The sequence below is a fragment of the Phocoena phocoena genome, chromosome 7 (assembly GCF_963924675.1).
Source record: "Phocoena phocoena chromosome 7, mPhoPho1.1, whole genome shotgun sequence".
NCBI lineage: Eukaryota > Metazoa > Chordata > Mammalia > Artiodactyla > Phocoenidae > Phocoena > Phocoena phocoena.
In genome coordinates, this window is record NC_089225.1 from 1,145,671 (window position 1) to 1,162,044 (window position 16,374).

A 16,374-nucleotide genomic window follows, 5' to 3' on the forward strand; every position below is an offset into this window, starting at 1 on the left:
GGGAAGATCCCACATGCCGCGGAGCGGCTGGGCCCGTGAGCCATGGCCGCTGAGCCTGCGCGTCCGGAGCCTGTGCTCCGCAACGGGAGAGGCCGCAACAGTGAGAGGCCCGCGTACCGCAAGGAAAAAAAAAAAAATTATTCATCACAAAGATGTTCAACCTCACCAGTAACCAAGCAAATCCAAATTAAAAACCTAGGATACTGTCTATCATTTAAAAGACCCTAGATACCCAGTGCTGCAAAGGGTACGTGAACAACCACCACTCTCACACCACACCCCCTGGAGGAAGGAGTCAGCACAGGAGAAGTGTTCATGGGCACACCCTTTCACCCAGCAGTCCTATGTCTAGCAGCACAGCCTAAAGGAATGTCCCATATGTGCTCCAAGTTACAGAAACAAGAATTTTCAGGGCATGATTAAGACAGTTTTAAATACCTCTATCAACATGCAAGTAGTTAAATGATGGTTCATACAATGGCATATGACAGTTGTTTTTAAAGTACAGTTGACAAAGACACTGACAAAATCTACAAGTGAAAAATGAAATCAGAAAAAGGAGCACAGTTTACTCCACACTGGGGTGGGGTGCACACATATACATATTCTTACACCTTGTCCACACACAAAAGCACGAGAAGGACATGTACACTTAAGCAAGGTTATCTCTGGAGAGGGTCCCGTGGAGGTTCTCAGTTCTTGCATAATACCAACATACGAACACGTCCGAAGTTTAATAAATGTATTGCCGACCCGTTCTCCCACGTCCACCCTCCCCAGCCCCCTCCTTCGAGCCGCAACAGCGGATTCTGAGCGGCCACCACGCCAACCCCTGTGAAGGACCCAGCGTTACCGGCCTCGCTCCCCGCCGCCGGGACCCTCGGGCGCCTACCCCCGCGCTCACCCCGCTCGGGTCAGGCTTCCACTCAGCCCGAGAGCCAGCAAGTGCAGCCTTTCCCCCAGCTGTTCCGGCTTTCTGGGTACCCTCTCCACGCCAGCTCCCCGACCCTCTCCTACTTCGCACAGCCACCTTCAGACGGCTGCTTGGAAGTGTCTCTTCCTCAGAACAGCATCCCGTGCCGCCTGAGTTGGGTCTCCTTGCAGCAGCCCTAGTCCGCTCTTTATAACACTCGAGGGACCTGCAATTAAATGCCACGCCGTCTGTCCATTTTACTAGGTGTTTCCCCCACTAAGCCACACACAAGGACAGGGACCCAGTCCGACTCGCTCCCCACGGCGGCCCAGCCAGCACGGCAATACGCGCATCAGGCGCTGTGTAAAGAGCTTGTCCGAAATAATACAACGGGATTTCGCGGTGGTAGGGTTTTGCCTATTTCTTACACAGTAGTTTTGAATCCATCACGTCTAACTTCTCAGCTGTGAACTAACGCGGGCTTCCTTTACAACCGGAAACATGCAAACTCAAGTTGTCCGCTTACCACCTAACTGAAGTTTTGGGTTTTTTTAATACACACCTAAAACTCAAAAGCCTGCCGTGATTCGTGTACACTCTGCTACGTGAGCGATGGCCACAGTCCAAGGTCGGCAACTGCTCCCCACCAAGGAAAGAGCGCCCGCTTGCAGCCGGTAAGGAGCGCTCCCGGGACGCTTCCCTACGCGCCGGCTCCCGCACCGGCTTTCTGGCCCAGCACAAACCCTAGTTGACCAGGGCCAGGCTTACTCACCACCACCAGGGGACTGACACCCTCCCTCCCAGTGATCCCAGCACAGAGAGCGTCTGCAAGGAAGGCCTTCAGCAGACGGAGCAAACAGGTCGTTTTCTAAAGAACGAGAAAACCCTGCCAACCAGCGCCTGTGAAACCATCCACTGTGTCAGTAGGACAGCAACGGAGCGACGGGAAGCCGTCCCCCAATTCTGGAAAAAACACGTAATATCCACTTAAAACGCTGCCAAACGGTCTAAAAGACTCGGGTGTGGTTCCCCTGACGGCAGAACCGTAAGGGCAGGTACCACCGAAGCCGACCCCCCCCGGAGCCCGGCGTCCGGGCCGGCCGCGAGGTGGGGGGCGGGGGTCCCCGGAGCCCCCTTCCCCACCCCCACCCCCACCCCGGCACACCTGCCGGTCCGCCCCAGGAGCGCCTCAGCCCAGCGCGGTCGCGACCGGCCCGCGGTGCGTCCCCGAGCGGCCACGTCCACCCGCAGGTGGACACCCGGCCCGGCCCGGCCCGGCCTCCCTCCCTCCGCGCCCGGCCCCTCGGCCGCCTCCCGCCCGCCCCTCGCGCCGGGCGGCCCGAGGGTCCCGGGCGAGGCCGCAGCCCCGGCGCCGGCGAGAAGGGCGTGAGGAGCCGGGTGGGCGGCGCGCTTACCTGGCGGCGACCACCCGCAGCCACGAGAGGGTAGAGAGACCCACGCGAAGCGCCAGGGGGCGGCCCCGGGGAGACGCCGAGAAATGGCGGCCAGAGGCGCGCCCACCGCACTAATCCCCGCAGACCCCGGCCGCCGGCCCGCCCCTTAGAGCCCCTAAGCTCCGCCCCGAGGGCGGGGAACGCCGCTCTTAAATGGGCAACGACACCGCCCCGGAAGTTGCGGGGCGGGGAGATGCTCGGGTTAAAGCGGCGATGCCGACCCGGCCGGAGCTCCGGCGGCTGGTTTAAAGCGGCTCTGCCGGAGCCCGGTACCCGGGAGTCCTTCAACAAGTTAATTCACGTGGCAAATATTTACTGCCCGGCTGTATTCTAGTGGGGACAGAGACGGTGAACAGATGCATGAAGAACGGTAAGGCAGCGGACGGGAAATAGGAGATTTCTATTTAACGGAGAACGTTGCATCTTTCTCCTTACAGAGAATTCAGTTCAGTGCCCGTGATGGGCCAGGGTGTGTACTGGGCAGCGGAGATACGACGGATAAACAGGACACACGAAGAGACCTCATGCGCCTTCCGAGCTGACAGGAGAGACAGAAAGTAAGTGACATCAGTTAGTAAGATTCAGTACCACCTATTAGTATTCGAGGTTAGAGTTGGGCACTAGGGTTAGGCCCTGCTAAATGACAAAGAGAAAGCTAGAAGGGGGACAGGGACAGAGTGAGGACTGGTGGTCTTACACAGACCCGTAGGGAAGGAGGAAGGTCTGTCTCCTTGGAGTGAAGGGCCTGAAGGAGGTGAAGGCGCGCCCCTGCTGGGCCCGGCCTGCTCGATAGAGCGAGGTGCCTGGGGGCGGGGGCAGAGGGAAGGGCCGTGGGGGACCGAGACGACAAGTCAGAGAGGACAGGGCCGAGCTGAAGGGGCTTCGGGGCCCTGGGCAAAGCTCCGAGGGCTTCAGTGGAGGACCTGCTGGCTGAAAGCAGAAGGGCCCTTCCTAGCGTTTGGCGCTGCCCCTTTGAACCCGCACCACCCCAAGCCCTCTCCATCGTCTGGGGAGACACAGCTGGGGGCTGCGGTGCCAGAGGAGCTGGGGTTGCCCAAAGGCCTTCACTCGTCCGTGTGGCATCTCAGCTGGGGTAGCTCTTAGCAGCAGCAGCTGAGTTCTCTTGGGCGTCTGGAGTAGAGCAGTTGAAGTGGCTGGAGCCCCTCAAAGAGTGAGAACTGAAGCTTCTAAGGCCTGTAAGGGCAACGCCCAGAAGTCATACGCTGTCACTTCTTGTTGCGGGTTACTGATTAAAGCGAGTCAGAAGGCCAGACCCCTTTCAAAAGGGACGGAAACAAGATTCCACCTCTATTTTTTTTCTTTTAATAGTATTAGAGAAGTTTTCTTTCTCTACTTTTTAAAAATAGCTTTATTGAGATGTGATTCCCCCATTTAAAGTGTACACTTCAACGATTTTTGCGTATTTACAAAGTCGTGCAACCATCACTACAATCTTAATTATAGACACTTTCATCACTTTCTCGTGGGAGGAGCAGCACGGATGTACAGGGGTGAGAGGAACTGCGCGTGCTCATCTCTGAACTTTAGCTCCATAAAAAAGCAATGACTCGGCCATAAAAAAGAATGAAATCACGCCATTTGCAGCAACATGGATGCAACTAGAGATTCTCATACTACGTGAAGTAAGTCAGACAGAGACAGATACCATATGATATCACTTATATGTGGAATCTAAAATATGACACAAACGAACTTATCTACGAAGCAGAAACAGACTCACAGACTTGTGGTTGCCTAGGGGGAGGGGGGAGGGGGAAGCTTGGACTGGGAATTTGGGATTAGTAGAGGCAAACTATTATATACAGAACGGATAAACAACAAGGTCCTACTGCAGAGCACAGGGAACTATATTCAACATCCTGTGATAAACCATAATGGAAAAGAATATGAAAAAGAATATATCTATATAACTAAGTCACTTTGCTGTACAGCAGAAATTAACACAACACTGTAAATCAACTATACTCCAATTTAAAAAAAAGCAGTGATGACAATGATGCTGACACAGGGGTAGGGGAGTGTGGCTTATGTATAGATGGAACAATAAAGGGCCACAGGGTGAAGGTGGGTGATAAGTACATTAAACTATTCTGTCCATTTTATGTACAGGTTTGAATTTTTTCCATAGTAAAGAGTTAAAAAAACAAAAACAAAAAACCAACTCTCTGGGCCATGTACCCCGTGGAAACCCTTCATGTCTCCCTGGGGTTAGGTTACCCTGTTTGAGAACTGTCTGGTCTTGAGTGCCACGCACCCAGTCTATCAGGGCTGAGAGCTGTATTGTACTTTTCCTGTTTACTGACCAACAATGGAAGCATTTTCTCTCAATGCTTATAAACCAGCTTCACTGTCCTAAATTGTTGCCTAGCACACCCGTTTAGAGGAACAGTCCTCTGCTCCATCCTTTTTTCTACCTCGGTCAAGGGTGGGGTGGGGTGAGAGAAATAGGTTGAGAAATATGGTTATAGGCTGAAGGAAATATGAAGTCTTGGAGGATGCAAGCTAAGGGCCTAAGCCATAGGAGGTTGTTTGTGCTCTAATCATGAAAGATTATTCCTCCTAACAATTCATCCTCTCCCCCAATCCTCTCCCCCAGGCATAGACACCCTCTGCAACATTCTTGTTTTGTGGTGAATTAGCCCTCTGCCTTCCACCAGAGACAGAAGGCTCTCTCCTTGGACACAGCTGAATTGTTATAATGCACTTGGCTGCAAGAAATAGAGAATACAATTAACTGTAGCTTAAAAAATAAGTAGACTATTTTTCTTACATAAGTAATCTAGAGATTGGTTCAACTCAACAGTCCAATAGGATCCTAAACTGTTACTCTTTCTGTTCTGTCATCCTTAGTATGTTGACTCTGGTTTTTATGCTTCTAGCCTACTGGCCACAAGAGGGCTGCAGTATCATCAGCTCCCCTATCTGAGTTTCAGAAATGAAAGGGAAAGGGGAAAAGATCTTCTCTTCCCGAAGCTTTTTTTTTTTTTTTGGCTGTGCTGCGAGGCTTGCGGCATCTTAGTTCCCTGACCAGGGATCAAACCCATGCCACGGCAGTGAAAGTACCGAGTCTTAACCACTGGACCGCCAGGGAATTCCCAGCGAAGCCTTGTCTTTAATTCAGGGAAGGAAGTCCCACCACGCCCAGTCTCATTGATGAGAATGGGATTACCTGCCCACACTGGCCACAGGGAGCGAGAATACCATAACTGGTTTAGACCAATTATAATTCACACTTGGGGTTTGGGGAAGGGCCTGCTCCCTCTGAGATTAAGGGCTCACCCTTAACTTCTTGAGCAGATCCAAGTTGTATTAGCAGGAAACAGGGGGTGTTGTTAGGAAGAATGGCTGTGGGTAAGGTATCGAAAGTGCCTACTAGAATAACCCACTTTTGGTGGAACAGTCCTGGCCATGGAAAGATTTTCCTCTATTGAACTAACATCCTCACCCTAGATTTCCACTCCTATTTTAGGTCCTGGTTTGCTCTCTCTGGAGTCACAGAAAGGGGTAGATCCAGGCTTTATTAGTTCTGAAAATCATTTAATACAATTGGTGGGGGGAGGGGAGGCTTAAGTGAAATAAGACAGATTTAAAGATTGAAAGTAGAGTGAGATACAGGGTCTTGGAAGAGGCCCATACAAGTCAGGAGCTCTAAAGCTTAAAGCTGATTATCTTCACGGTAAATCCACTTTTGCCCACAAGAAAAAACATGGCCCCTCTTTCACACCAAAGCCCTTTATTTTTAATTAATTAATTAATTAAAAAAATTTTTTTGGCTGTGTTGGGTCTTGGTTGCTGTACGCGGGCTTTCTCTAGTTGCGGCAAGCGGGGGCTAATCTTCGTTGCGGAGCACGGGCTCTAGGTGTGCGGGCTCAGTAGTTGTGGCATGCAGGCTCAGTAGTTGTGGCACGCAGGCTCAGTAGTTGTGGCTTATGGGCTGTAGAGCACAGGCTCAGTAGTTGTGGCGCACGGGCTTAGTTGCTCCATGGCATGTGGGATCTTCCCTGACCAGGTCTCAGACCCGTGTCCCCTACACTGGCAGGCGGATTCTTAACCACTGTGCCACCAGGGAAGTCCCCACACCACAGCCCTTTAAATAACTGAGGACATTGGTCCCAAGTCTGCAAAACCCTCTCCCCTTGATTTCCAAGCTCCTTACTTTCTCAGCCAGCTTGTCTGAACTGGTCCACACGGGTGGGGCATTCATGCTGAGGCATTCTGAGTGGAGTGAAGCAGAGAGAATTCGAGTATGAGAGTCAGTCCTCCTGGAGGCTGAAGGGGCCCTGCCTTCCACAAGCTTCCACTGAGAAGACCCTTGCTGATTAGTAGAACATTGCAGAAGTGATGGTGTGTGACTTCCATCATAAATGACAGTGCCCTTCTGCCTTGCCCTCTCAGATTGCTCACTGTGGGGGACAGCAGCCACCGTGTCACGAAGACACTCAAGGAGCCCTGTGTAGCCACCTGGATGGAGAGGACCTGAGGCCTCCCACCAACAGCCAGCACCCACTTGCCAGTTGTGTAGGTGAGTCATGTTGCACTGGATCCTCCAAGCCCTTTAAGCCTTCATATGACAAAGTCCCCACCAATATGCAACTGTGGCTGAGTCAGAACCACCTATCTCCTGTCCCACAGAAACTGTGAGCAATAATAAATACTTGTTGTTATTTTAAGCCACACACACACACACACACACACACAAAAAGAAAAAAGAAAAAAATTTTTAAAAAAAAAGAAAAGACCCTTGAGAGAGCGGGAATCAGGAATAACTTGTTTTCCAGACACTGGATCAGGAGAGCACTGACTAGTCAAGAATGCACACAAGTAAGATAAATTAAAAAAAAAAAAAATCAGGAAGCACCACTAAGACAGAGTTTTATTAGCATACTGCAGTCTAGACTTCAGTTCAGAAGCTAAAAAATCCAAAATAACTTTAAGTCTGTAAAATGAGGATGATACCACCTTCCTAAGAGGGTAGTTATGAAACTTACATAAAATAAGTTACCTGAAAATGTTTTTGGAAGCACACAACACTACATAAAATATAAAAGTTATAGACCAAGGAACAAAGATACCTGCGCTGACAGTGGGAGATGGGGGCTCCTGGAACAGGGCGGTGGCCTGGGCCTGGTTGTACACTCTTGGATGGCTCCCTTTACCCAGCTAAATCTTTCCTGAGCCAGAATCTCATGTATGAAAGTTCACCCTTTCTCTCCATGCAAGTATTCCTGGCACGTGTAAGAGCTTAAACTAATTCACACTGAAGTATTAACCACATAGACTAATTGAAGGACACCTTAAAAGAATGGGGGAGGGCTGGGGTAGAGGTGTGCAGAGAAGGGAGACGCAAGATAAACTGGAGACAAGTCACTCCCTTCTCCAGAGCACAAAGCCAGGCTTTTCCCTACTTCTGGAGATTCAGGACAATAGACCTAAGCATTCATGTTCCATGAATCCATATTTCATGTATCATTTTGTTCAGAATTGTCTGGAACAAAGCCCTGCTGATCTGGTGGCGGACGCACGTTCTTCATTCTGCTAGGAAAAAAAAATTTCAGGAAACCCTGGATGGCTCCAGGCAAGTTCCTGCCATTGAGTAACAGAGAGGCAGAAGTGAAAACATTCTCCCATTGGGTTTGCCCAACAGTGAAACCACAAGGGACTGAGAGACTTAAGAAGAGGGGAGGAGCCACGGCTCAGCGCCCAGATGTTAAGTGCGCGTGAGTCACCTGGGGATCTTGTTGCAAGGTTAAGTCTGGGGTGGGGCCTCAGAGTCGTTCGTGGCCCTTACATGACTGCCCCGCACCTGTGACTGTTGTGTGATTCCAGGACCTGCCAAGCTATCAGGAGACCACATAGTAGAAAGACCAGTGGTGACTACCCTGCCATGAATTCACTTGACAAGCATCCATCTTTCCTGGCATTAGTTTTCTCATCTATAAAATGAGGTAATTTGGGACTTGCCTAGTGGTCCAGTGGTAAAGAATCCGCCTTCCAATGCAGGGGACGCAGGCTTGATTCCCTGGTCAGGGAACTAGGATCCCACATGCCACGGGGCAACTGAGCCTGTGCGCCACAACTACTGAGCTCGTGCGCCTCAACTAGAGAGCCCACGTGCCACAACTAGAGAGAGAAAAACTGCCACACCACAACTACAGAGAAGCCTGTGCCGCAATGAAAGTCCCGCATGCCTTAACAAAGATCCCGCGTGCCGCAACTAAGACCCAACACGGCCAAAGATAAATAATAAATACATCTTTTAAAAAAAATAAAATGAGTTAATTAGAACAGATGCTTCCTGAGATCTCTTCCAGATCTTAAAACCTGTGATTCTACACCTATTCCAATACATAAGAGAATTTCATTTAATTTTACATAAACCAAATAACACAAAAAAATTTGAATTTAGTTTTGTTAAAAGTAAACCAAACCTCAAATTTCCTTTAAAGAGAGAATCATCACATTTTAAATGCCTATTTTCCAAAAATTGATTTAGAAATATGAGGTCAAAGTTATGACAATGATTTTTCAAACATATAAGTTGGTACTGTTCTCTTAAAAATAATTTCTCTCAAAGAATATTAACTTTGGCTGTAGAGTCAGACACCTCCTAGACACACTAGCTACTTAACTTCCAAGTAATAAAGTGAGTTTTAACTCATCTGTAAAATGGAGACACAGTTGTGAGGGTCAAATGCAGTGGTGGGCAGTTGCAGTTCAGGGGCTTTGTACCTCATTTCTCGTGCTGATAATGCCTGGGAAAGCAGTGGGAGGTGAAGCTGTGAGTTTAGGTGGAAACTACTTCACAGGCTTCTGGATCTTCGCCGTGGTAGCAAATCTTTATCCTCAGAGGGTGGATCTGGTTCCTGGCAACAGCCAGAAGTCAATCAGAACACAGTCGGGTGAATGTGTTGAAAGACCAGGAGTCTGAAGGCAAAGGGGTTAAGTGCAGTCCGTGAAAACGGCAGAGTAGGGACCTTGGAAGATCCAGAAAAGCAACCAAAAGTCCAAAAAACATGGTCAGAATTAACTTTTTCAAACTCTGGATATTAAGCAAAGGCTTGCAACAATCCAGAGGTGTTTATTCAAGGAAAATAGCTAAATGTTGGTAAGAGCAATGAGTTTTGCGGCATTTTAATGGGCCTGGGTCTCAGCTTGCTCTCCCCAGTTCCTCTGCAGCCTTGAAACCAGGAGCCAAAGGGCCACTTGAGGGGGCAGAACAGTCAGGACTCCTTCAAAGCCCATTCCCAGAGAACTGTTACTTTCTTTGACCTAACTCAGAGCTCAAAATGAAAAGCTGGGGAGTCAGATGTGCAGAGGGGCTCTGGAAAGCTCTGACACATTTCTGGGAATCTCGAAGGCCGCTCATGTGCACGGGTCTATGTGCATGCCCGGCTCTAAGAATACGTTTGTGTTTGAGCCCAGTTATAATCCCTTAGTCTGTTGCAAAAAACAGACCCCAAGTATATCGATTTTTTTCTGTTGGTCTCTCACAATTGTCTTGTTCATACCACTTTTCAGACTTTGAGAAAGTATTAATGACACCCGTATAAAGCCTTTGGAAAAATGTGACCCTTTTTCTTTTCACACGCACGTTTGGCTTGTGTAACATATAATTAAATGATATAATGAAGATAAGTAAATTTGCATATGTAGGTTAGCAAATAAACACAGCTGGTTTTAGTAAGCTTACAACGCACTTGGTGGAACTCGCAGAACTCTGGCATAATTAAGAGCGGTCAGTGGTGGCAAGCAGGGGACAAGAGCAGAAAGCAGAGTGCCAGGATACTGGTAGGTTATCTGGATGGTGCTTAAGAAAGCTTCAGTCACAGATAGAATGTTAATAGGAATTAGAGTAAAGCTTTTGCAAGTATGCTCCAAATTCAGAAGTCTTAAAGGTGCAGATGGATACATTTGTTTTATAAAAGTATTAAAAATATCGTCATACCCACCAGTCCCAAGTAAAAATAGTCATCAAAAGACAAAGAACACCATATGAAACAGGTTTTGCAACACGTATGACTGTCAAATGACTAATTTAATTTCCAACATCTCATATAAGTAAAACATTAAACAACCTGATGTAAAAGTGAGCAAAGGATATCGATATGGAATTTAGGGAACAAGAAATACAAGAGATCAATAAAGATATGAAAATCTATCCAACCTCTTTATGAATAAAATGTATGTCAAAATAAGATATTTCTCTCATGAGATGAGCAAATAAATGAAGTTTGATATCAGTCCTAATCAGAATGTGGGGAAACAGACATTCTTATGTTTGGTGGAAGCATAAAGTGATATAATCTTCTCTGAGAGCAACTATTCACATTTAAAAATGCCGGTGCCCAATGCTTAGCAATCCTCCTGCTAGAAACTGACCCTATGTGTAGATTTGCAATGACTAGTGAAAATATTTGCACTAGGATGCTCACTGCAGCCTTGTTTCTAGAGTATATAAACTGGAAACGAATGTCCATCAAGAAATTACATTACGGCATATCCATCCGTATGACAGACGTCAACGCTGTGAGTCAAAAGAATGAGGTAGATCTGAGTGTGTTGGTATGCAGATACTTCCAAGATGAAAAACCAAGCTGCAGAATATATTGTACAATCCCTTTGAACTTAACAAAACGTATATGTACGCGCAAATGCTTGTGCAACATTCTCCCCTAGAAGACACGAAATTTAAGGTTGCCATTTGTTTGAGGGGTACTATTCTTAGGGGCGGGGCATGGGAAAGAGGCTTTCACAACTCCTGAGTCTTCCTTATACTGTCTGTGAAGTTTTAGTATCATGTACATTAGAGGCATGGCATTTACTTTTGCCTTAATTTATTTCTAGATATAAAATTAAACATTATTTTCTCCAAGAAATTTTCTTACAGATGACAGAGGGCATACCTAACTGCACTTGGGGAAGGTATGAGGCAAGTGGGCTTCAGACACGTGAAGAGAGGTCCTTTACGTTGACTGACAAGATCTTAGGGTAGGAAAACCAGAGTAGAGAGGCTGGGGCTGGGAGAAGAGGAATCCAGCAGTGGCCACAGTGAAGGAGGAGCTTCTCATCAGACATTCTTTAATCTTCTAAATCCCTTTTAGTTCCTGATTGACCCACCCACCCCCAAACACAGCCACTGTGTGAGTAATTCTAGAAATAAATTTTGCATTTAGCATTCTCCTAGTCTCTTATAATCACCCACTAATGAAAAAAACGAACCACTGTTTGAAAAGCCCAACAACAAAAACTCCCATAAAATAATCTTCAAAACTCCTGTACTTAAATCACTAAAGCACATCTTTATTTTGCAGTTGGACAATTTAAAGTCACAGCTAGAGCTTTTTCACGTTTGAACCTGAACAACTAGTTCTCAATCAAAATGAAGTATGGCCAACAAAGTATGTATAATAATAGCATTTCATATAACATAAACTGCTCTTAGGGTTAAAACAGTTTTAACGCAAATCAACATTTTTATCCTGTTTGCTGTTAGTATTCATAGTTTTTTTTTTACATGAAACTCATTGCAGGAATTCTAATTTTTCCCTGAAATTAAGACAAATCCACAAGGCCTTTCAAGCACACGGTAAGCTGCGGTGACAGATGCATAGTGATGATTTCAAATTATCCAGTATTGACCAAATTCAAGCTTAAACATTTTAAGTGAACCCTAAGCTTGTCTCCTAACTATGGGAAACCATATGGAAAGAGCTATTTTTGTGAAACAGGGAAAGAGAATTGAAAAAATTAAGAGGCTAATTCTATTTAGTTCAGTACAATCAAACGTGAAATGGCAGCAAATATGTAAAATCATAATTTAATTAGGAAATAAACTAGACTTTTAACTAAATGACTTTTTGCCCTTCATATTTACATATAGCACCTGTTACAAGAAAAAAAAATCCCAAATTAAAACAGCCTCTACATAGAAATATTTTTAAAACTACTACTTAAAAATATCATTGATGAGTATATAGTAAACTATCTGTCCTAAAATTAAGCCTACACTGTAGAAAATAAAGACTAGCTTTTCTTATTTGAAAAGATTGCCATATGGATTGTAACTGCAACTTCCTGATGCTACAGGAACACCGGGCTGGACAGCTTTTATTTGCCTAAGCAGAAATATGCTAATGACAGAAAATGAAAACAGCTTAATGTAAACTTTTAGTCTCTTAAATCCTGCCCCTCAACGTGTATTCGAAGTGTCAGGACTTTGCCCCCTTCAACTTACTGGTGATGAAGCACTGACTTAAATAACACCTAATACAACTCAAAACCAAACAGATGGGTTTCCAGGTGTTCAAGTAATGTACAAAAATGCAAAGCAGAATGATTATAGTGAACCAAACTTGGCTGAAGCTAGCTGAGAGAACTCAAGAGTCCAGCAAGACTATCAACTGGGTAGCCTTTATTGTACTAAATAAATTACAAAAAAGCGGCAAAGCTAAAATCACACAAGTTACCTTTTAAATATCAAATGATCAAGAGATCATAAAGCATTTAAACTTGGGTCCGATCCAATGAGTTCTACATGCTAATCCATTGTATTTTTCCATATTTACAAAACTCCTGGGATAAATTTTACCTTTAAATGTATAAATTAAGTCAGTAGTAAGCATGAAATAAAGTGCTGTTTGAAATTCAAGAAATCAATTTCAGCATTGAAATCTGACCTACTCTACAGAACACAAGAAAGCATGAATAATCTTGTCAACTAACTGAAGGGTGGGAAAAGATGAGTGCCAGAGACTCCCAGAATTGGGTTGACATTTTCCTGCTCAGGAAGGCAAAAAACTGGAACACTACAATTCAGGAGTAGAAATGAAAAAGCTTCTTTCAATAAAAGGTAAAACGGGTTCAAGTGTGACTACAGTGGATTTAGTGAAACCACAAATCAGCACCTCTTTCAGTGCAAGATTGTAAGTAGGGCTGAGTCTCCTTGATGGCTTCATGGTGGTAACTTCATGTAGCAATGTGTCATTTTAGTTAAGATTATCAGGAGTAGTATTTGCTAAATTTTGGAAACTCTCAGGGTTGAGGGGGCCTGATTTGAATCCTTCAACAACTGTAACAAAAGTCAATGAAGGAAAAGATTACCTTACTTCACGAAGACTCTACCGTAAAGGGAGATTAATAATTTTTTTTTAAGTTGGAGGGATGGAAGTAGGAGTCAACATAACAAAGGCCCCACTGAGCCAAGCTTAGTGAGTGATGAATAATAAATACTACCTTTCGAAGAAAACTGTTGAACAAATTATGTTGGTTTACTATGTAGGGCTTTTTCTGTCTTCTGTTCAGCTAAACTAATAAACCCTTAACCATACAAGACACCACCGCTACACGTCAGAGTTGGCCTCAGTGGTCTTACCTGTCCAAGATACTGAGAACAGAAAGCAAACTATTTATTTGTCAGGGCCTCTGCACACATTTACTGTGGTGACACTTAGGCACGGTTTTCTGGCTTCACCGAAGTCACACGCTCAGAGTGCTGTCCTCATTTGTGGCTGGCACAGTGACAAAGCCTGAGAACTTTCCTTCACGGTAAACGCATGGAGCAGAACGCTCACCCTCAAACACATGTACCCCTAACACACTCCAGAAGTCTAGAATTCAATTATTTTACACTTAAAAACAGTACGCACACATTTTTTTGAAAATTTCTAGAGTTAACACAAAGCAAAGTGAAAAAGAAGGTATTTGAAATATGCTTCAGTAACGATTGCTCTTATTTATAAAGAAAATTACATTTTTCTTCTAAAATTGCATTTTGTATAATGAAGTGGAAAACACTCTTCCTTTCCTTTTCAACCCCTTGCTAACTTTTTTTTAAACAAAGAGTATCCTTAGAATCAAGTCTTAATTCTAATAACATTTGAAAGATACATTCATTTCTTTACAGCATGAAAGACATACAAATATCATTTTTTCCTTTTTAAACAACGAAGCAAAAGAAGTTAACAGTTTCAGTCTTTTGTCCATAGAAAAATATTTTCTATATCATTTATGCAACAATAGGTAGGAAAATTCTACAGTGTTTAACTGAAACTTCTACGAGCATTTACAAGGCTTTCAAACATTTTCATTCCTGTACTGAAAATTTTAAAAGGTTTCAGGAAGTTAAACATTAGAACCTCCTCCTGAAATTGTAGCCTTTAACTTGCAATATTGCTATGCTAATACCTTTCACTTTGTAAATTAAAAAAAAAAATTGGTTTACTTATTTATGAGCTGAGCCCTACCTAGTCAATGTTGATGGATGGTACCCCAGTGGATTCTACCTCTGGCTGCCCATTTAGCTTGGATTACTACCATAAAGATAACGGTGACTAGAAAGCTTTAGAAATCAACAGTAAACGGCAGTAGAAAAACATACAAATAAGTAGCAGCAAATTTAGATATGGAAACAGAAATAACTATTTGGTGTCTACCCACAACAATTTCACCCAGATTATAAAAATAAAATGTCTCATTTCTCACTGAAATAGGGCTTGTTTTTGATAACATTGAAAGGCTCATTGTAGGAATTGCTGCCGAGAATAAATGAAGTCTGTGTGTAATAAAACGTTGTGTTGAAAATAGTTGCAGATTTTGTAAAGTAAGTTAAACCCAAAAAGTACAATTCAGGGATTAATTTCATGGTCTCTCTATAAAACTGCTGAAATTATCTATTCGCAGTTAGCCCTCAAATAAGTTTTGTTATTATACAAATTCCTTTGGCGCTATACAATTTTCTAAAAACTTTATAAAACAGTTGCTACAAGCTGTGTTGTGATCACAGAGACCCCAATAAATCTTTGCCAACAGATCAGTAATTCTGATATTTGATGAAGTTAATCCAGTGGGTTTTAAAAACAGGTATTTTACTTAGAGGAAACACCAGAAAAAAAAAAAATGGTTGAAGAAATTGTGGTTGGCTAGCTGAAGCAAACGTGGGAAGAAGTAAGCTGTGTTAATATAGTTACTTTGTTGATATGGCAGCTTACGTACAAGAAAGCTGTGGCATAATTTATCTCTCTCCTCTTATTATTAAAAGATGTTGGTTTCAACAAATATTTACCTTAATGTAGGTGACAAATGCAAATTCACCTAAACTACAAAATAATTACTACAAAATAAAAGAGGTGTAAACATCTCCCACATTATCGTGGCATAAATAATTTTTATGAATTCAAAACTACTTTGGCAATCTTACCATCAGAATACCTTTAAATATTCAAAACACGGGTCTTAAATAGAACATTGTTAAAAATTCTTGTTTCCTTCTCCCTTTCTGATAAGATTATAAAACAAGTAATGCTTTAATTCTACTGCACGTTCACATTATGAACATAAATTATTTAATTGTAAGTGGACATACATTCTAAATCTTAGTTCTATGTTTTAAGTGCTTTTAAAAATTAGACCTCTAGTTTGCATTTCACAATGTTTTCACACTGCATGTATATCAGCCTAAACAAGCAGAGTTGGGGCCCTAATTAGGATTGCTTTTTAAAGCCTACTTGTTCTCTAAATTAAATGACATCTTCTAAGGTCATCAAGTTATTAAGTAAAAACACTGCCTGAGTATAATTCTTGAACTGAAATAGACTAAACTTCACAAGAATTTATGATATTCACATACGTTGCCTATAAGAATAGAAGGTGAGACTGGATAAAATCTTTCAAGTTTCTTTCAGCGCTCAGGTTGTAGTACTTGTGGTGCAGACGGGAGGCCTTTGTTCCAATACCTGATCAGACCTGCCAACAGATTCTAAACAACTCTACAGGTACCACAGTCCTTTACCCCTGTTTGTTAGCATTAGCCTTTGTGAAGCAACACATGCATCGTCGCACAAAAGCATCTCTATGTGTATATATTAGCACTTGAAACCTTCAAGTAACTGTCTTAATGGCTTAACGTAGCTTACACACTTGAAGTCAGTTTTTAATCTGTAAATTTTCTCTTTACTCTTAACCAACATGGTCAACGCCCCCCCACTTGTG